Below are 5,730 nucleotides of genomic sequence, written 5' to 3'. Positions count from 1 at the left end.
TACACACGCGAGACAGATCTCGCAGTCGTAAGTTGCAATCCACCCCTATATCTTGCGCCTCATGAAGAGTTATATCAAGTATGCCAAATTCCCGCTGTCCCTATACATGCAGTAAGTTCGTCGTGGGCGCTGGCCGGCAGGCCGCGAGACGTGACGCCCGGCGGCAAAGAGTGCTCCTCTGAGGATATAGATGTTCCGTTCCGCCGCACAATGGTGACGGTGACCGCTGCCTGCGGTGGCAACGCTGGGCACAGTCGATACTCGCCGTGTGGTGGAAGGTAAACATTATGCGGTACATCAGTACTTTCCTAATAGTTCGGTCGTCTCACGGCACTGCTTAGTAAATGATGCAAGGCCAAATATAGATGATTTATGCGAATGTCCCTATACGTGCTGTAAGACTGGGCACACAACGTGAATCGCACGTCAGCCAGACACTCGAACATGCACCACTCTCGGCCTGCAACGGAGACACACAATACGTAAACATCTGGAATGCGACAATGTCGAGTGCATCCTCTCTGCCACATTGCACCGTCGACACTATGATAACCAGAGCAGTAGGTCCACCTATAAAAGCACAATACCCCACTCCTCCGACAACTACCATTGCTCAGATAAATCAACACCACCAACACACATCCTACACAGAGGGGCACCAAATATCATCCCCCGCCCTCGTGTTATACCACATGAAAAATTGCAGAAGTGAGAGACACACATCCGCCAGCCTCTTGCTACAAGCATCGAACCGACGTGACGTATCTGACGGTGACTCAGGCATCCGTGTACTGCCACCACTATCCACCCCCCCCCCCCTCTCTCTCTGCCCCCTTCCCACACAATACCAAATTTAACCAACTTTATCGCTTAACCTAACTGTGGCTGTACCAGTTTATCGCTTAACCTAACTGTGGCTGTACCAGTTTATCGCTTAACCTAACTGTGGCTGTACCAGTTTATCGCTTAACCTAACTGTGGCTGTACCAGTTTATCGCTTAACCTAACTGTGGCTGTACCAGTTTATCGCTTAACCTAACTGTGGCTGTACCAGTTTATCGCTTAACCTAACTGTGGCTGTACCAGTTTATCGCTTAACCTAACTGTGGCTGTACCAGTTTATCGCTTAACCTAACTGTGGCTGTACCAGATTATCGCTTAACCTAACTGTGGCTGTACCAGATTATCGCTTAACCTAACTGTGGCTTGTACCAGATTATAGCTTAACCTAACTCAATTTGTCCCTTAACCTAACTCAATTTGTCCCTTAACCTAACTCAATTTGTCCCTTAACCTAACTCAATTTGTCCCTTAACCTAACTCAATTTGTCCCTTAACCTAACTCAATTTGTCCCTTAACCTAACTCAATTTGTCCCTTAACTAACTCAATTTGTCCCTTAACCTAACTCAATTTGTCCCTTAACCTAACTCAATTTGTCCCTTAACCTAACTCAATTTGTCCCTTAACCTAACTCAATTTGTCCCTTAACCTAACTCAATTTGTCCCTTAACCTAACTCAATTTGTCCCTTAACCTAACTCAATTTGTCCCTTAACCTAACTCAATTTGTCCCTTAACCTAACTCAATTTGTCCCCTTAACCTAACTCAATTTGTCCCTTAACCTAACTCAAGTTGTCCCTTAACCTAACTCAAGTTGTCCCTTAACCTAACTCAAGTTGTCCCTTAACCTAACTCAAGTTGTCCCTTAACCTAACTCAAGTTGTCCCTTAACCTAACTCAAGTTGTCCCTTAACCTAACTCAAGTTGTCCCTTAACCTAACTCAAGTTGTCCCTTAACCTAACTCAAGTTGTCCCTTAACCTAACTCAAGTTGTCCCTTAACCTAACTCAAGTTGTCCCTTAACCTAACTCAAGTTGTCCCTTAACCTAACTCAAGTTGTCCCTTAACCTAACTCAAGTTGTCCCTTAACCTAACTCAAGTTGTCCCTTAACCTAACTCAAGTTGTCCCTTAACCTAACTCAAGTTGTCCCTTAACCTAACTCAAGTTGTCCCTTAACCTAACTCAAGTTGTCCCCTTAACCTAACTCAAGTTGTCCCTTAACCTAACTCAAGTTGTCCCTTAACCTAACTCAAGTTGTCCCTTAACCTAACTCAAGTTGTCCCTTAACCTAACTCAAGTTGTCCCTTAACCTAACTCAAGTTGTCCCTTAACCTAACTCAAGTTGTCCCTTAACCTAACTCAAGTTGTCCCTTAACCTAACTCAAGTTGTCCCTTAACCTAACTCAAGTTGTCCCTTAACCTAACTCAAGTTGTCCCTTAACCTAACTCAAGTTGTCCCTTAACCTAACTCAAGTTGTCCCTTAACCTAACTCAATTTGTCCCTTAACCTAACCCACGTTGTCCCTTAACCTAACTCAAGTTGTCCCTTAACCTAACTCAAGTTGTCCCTTAACCTAACTCAAGTTGTCCCTTAACCTAACTCAAGTTGTCCCTTAACCTAACTCAAGTTGTCCCTTAACCTAACTCAAGTTGTCCCTTAACCTAACTCAAGTTGTCCCTTAACCTAACTCAAGTTGTCCCTTAACCTAACTCAAGTTGTCCCTTAACCTAACTCAAGTTGTCCCTTAACCTAACTCAAGTTGTCCCTTAACCTAACTCAAGTTGTCCCTTAACCTAACTCAAGTTGTCCCTTAACCTAACTCAAGTTGTCCCTTAACCTAACTCAAGTTGTCCCTTAACCTAACTCAAGTTGTCCCTTAACCTAACTCAAGTTGTCCCTTAACCTAACTCAAGTTGTCCCTTAACCTAACTCAAGTTGTCCCTTAACCTAACTCAAGTTGTCCCTTAACCTAACTCAATTTGTCCCTTAACCTAACTCAATTTGTCCCTTAACCTAACTCAATTTGTCCCTTAACCTAACTCAATTTGTCCCTTAACCTAACTCAATTTGTCCCTTAACCTAACTCAATTTGTCCCTTAACCTAACTCAATTTGTCCCTTAACCTAACTCAATTTGTCCCTTAACCTAACTCAATTTGTCCCTTAACCTAACTCAATTTGTCCCTTAACCTAACTCAATTTGTCCCTTAACCTAACTCAATTTGTCCCTTAACCTAACTCAATTTGTCCCTTAACCTAACTCAAGTTGTCCCTTAACCTAACTCAAGTTGTCCCTTAACCTAACTCAATTTGTCCCTTAACCTAACTCAATTTGTCCCTTAACCTAACTCAAGTTGTCCCTTAACCTAACTCAAGTTGTCCCTTAACCTAACTCAAGTTGTCCCTTAACCTAACTCAAGTTGTCCCTTAACCTAACCGACGTTGTCCCTTAACCTAACCGACGTTGTCCCTTAACCTAACCGACGTTGTCCCTTAACCTAAACCCACGTTGTCCCTTAACCTAACCCACGTTGTCCCTTAACCTAACCCACGTTGTCCCTTAACCTAACCCACGTTGTCCCTTAACCTAACCCACGTTGTCCCTTACCTAACCCACGTTGTCCCTTAACCTAACCCACGTTGTCCCTTAACCTAACCCACGTTGTCCCTTAACCTAACCCACGTTGTCCCTTAACCTAACCACGTTGTCCCTTAACCTAACCCACGTTGTCCTTAACCTAACCCACGTTGTCCCTTAACCTAACCCACGTTGTCCCTTAACCTAACCCACGTTGTCCCTTAACCTAACCCACGTTGTCCCTTAACCTAACCCACGTTGTCCCTTAACCTAACCCACGTTGTCCCTTAACCTAACCCACGTTGTCCCTTAACCTAACCCACGTTGTCCCTTAACCTAACCCCACGTTGTCCCTTAACCTAACCCACGTTGTCCCTTAACCTAACCCACGTTGTCCCTTAACCTAACCCACGTTGTCCCTTAAACCTAACCCACGTTGTCCCCTTAACCTAACCCACGTTGTCCCTTAACCTAACCCACGTTGTCCCTTAACCTAACCCACGTTGTCCCTTAACCTAACCCACGTTGTCCCTTTGCCTAACATAGTTCACTGCTCGGAATCTCTGGTGTCGTTGTTATCCTCATGTAGATGTCTTGCGAGTGTTGCTTACTTTCCACATATTCCTGCTATCCACTGTCAATTGTACTGCAATAGGACTATATCGCCGACCCCCCCCCTCCCCCCCCCTCTGTCCCCCTCTGTCCCCCTCTTTGTGTCTCTGTCCTCTCAAGCTGGTCGGTCTGGCGTTTGAGTGTTAAATGAGCCTCGCAGCTGTTCAGTTGCATTCAGATGTCGACGCCCTCAGTGTACGTCGTGGTATGGTCTGTGTCCATTGTCCGCTGATGTCGTACGCGTAACCCACACGCTGTACCGATCATCGGTCGTTACGTACAGAGTGAAGTAGTGTGATACGTGTGACCGTACGCTGGCTGTGCCCAACGGGTGTCGAATCTCAATTTCCATATGTTGTGCTTGATGCTACTTGTCTCGTCTCCCAATAACAGCTAGGTTGCACTGTGGTACGCCGTAGAGGCGTGTGGGAGGAACGTACGAACGCATTGTATGTCACCCTGGGTCGCTGGGGGTGGTGGTGCGGTGAGTCAGGTCAGGTCAGGTCAGCGTGAGCCGTCTGATGTAGTGACGCGTGTATTCCGACTTTGTCGTATTGCCTCACACAAAGTGCTACCCTGGTGGGACCGCGTTCCATATCTGGGACATGCCGCAGATGCCGGTTGACAGTGGATCGCGGAAGGTACATCGCATACGTGCGCGGGCCACCTTCCACGTGTTCTCTTCTGCACATGTCGCAGTGTGTATGTGGTCTGATGTAGCGTGTCGTGACACATGACATCCTGGCATGCAAGAATTGTTGAATTCGCAAATGTAGGTGGACATCTACGTTTACTGCCCAAGATACGCAAATGAACTGGAAATCCGTTGTTGAGCGGTTGTTCACGCTGGAGGTGAATCTGTGATGGCGACGATCGGTACAGCTATTAACCGGTTGTTTCAGCGGTACCCGCCACATCCACACGCGTGACTAGGCCCATGTGGGTATGAAGCGATACGCGGCGGTGGCTTGGTGGGACTGTTCCGGCCGTGAAGGGGGGCCGCCCGGCGTGTTGGCCGCGCGCTGCGTGGGCGCACGCGCAACAGGCGGCTGGTGGGGGGCGCCGGAGTGGCAGGAGCGCCAGCCGACGGGCCCGGCAGGCGGCGCAGCTACGCTGCGGCGCACCCTGCACGCGGCGCCTGGCGGCCAAAGTTGGTTCAGCCGAGCCCGGTGCGAAGCGCGGTGGACATCTGCAGTGTGCTGGTCTGATTGAGGACTGTGTGCGTTGAGGATGCGCCGCCGCCTGGCACTCGGCGCCGCGACGCCGTCTGCTGCTCGGTCGCCCCAGCGGTTCTCGCAGGTGGTTTGTATCGCAGTTGTGCGGACGTGTTGGCGCGTGCGCTGTGCTGGGAGAGTTCGCTTCTGCACCCAAGTGGGGCTTTGCCCTTGTGTGGCGCTGGCGTTGGAGCTGCCGGTCACCATAGGTGGCGCGTGTTGTCTCCCGCCGGCAATGCCACGACAGCACGCTCCCGGGCCTCTGTCGGCAGCGGCAAGCTCAGTTGGGGAGCAAGGGTGTTCGCACTAAAACCGTCTACTCGCCTAACTCCGGGCGATTGCGCCTCTCTCGAAACCGACCAAGTACCTAGGACGGCGCTGCGCGCCGCCGGGACCTGAGAGGGTTTCGAGGTGTATCGTGCAGGGGAGCTCGGCCTCCTCCTGTTTGCAGAATAATTGAGCGGACGCTTGCGTGTTCGCGCG

The sequence above is a fragment of the Schistocerca gregaria genome, unplaced genomic scaffold, assembly GCF_023897955.1.
Source record: "Schistocerca gregaria isolate iqSchGreg1 unplaced genomic scaffold, iqSchGreg1.2 ptg001669l, whole genome shotgun sequence".
NCBI classification, from domain to species: domain Eukaryota; kingdom Metazoa; phylum Arthropoda; class Insecta; order Orthoptera; family Acrididae; genus Schistocerca; species Schistocerca gregaria.
This window is presented reverse-complemented; position numbering follows the sequence as displayed.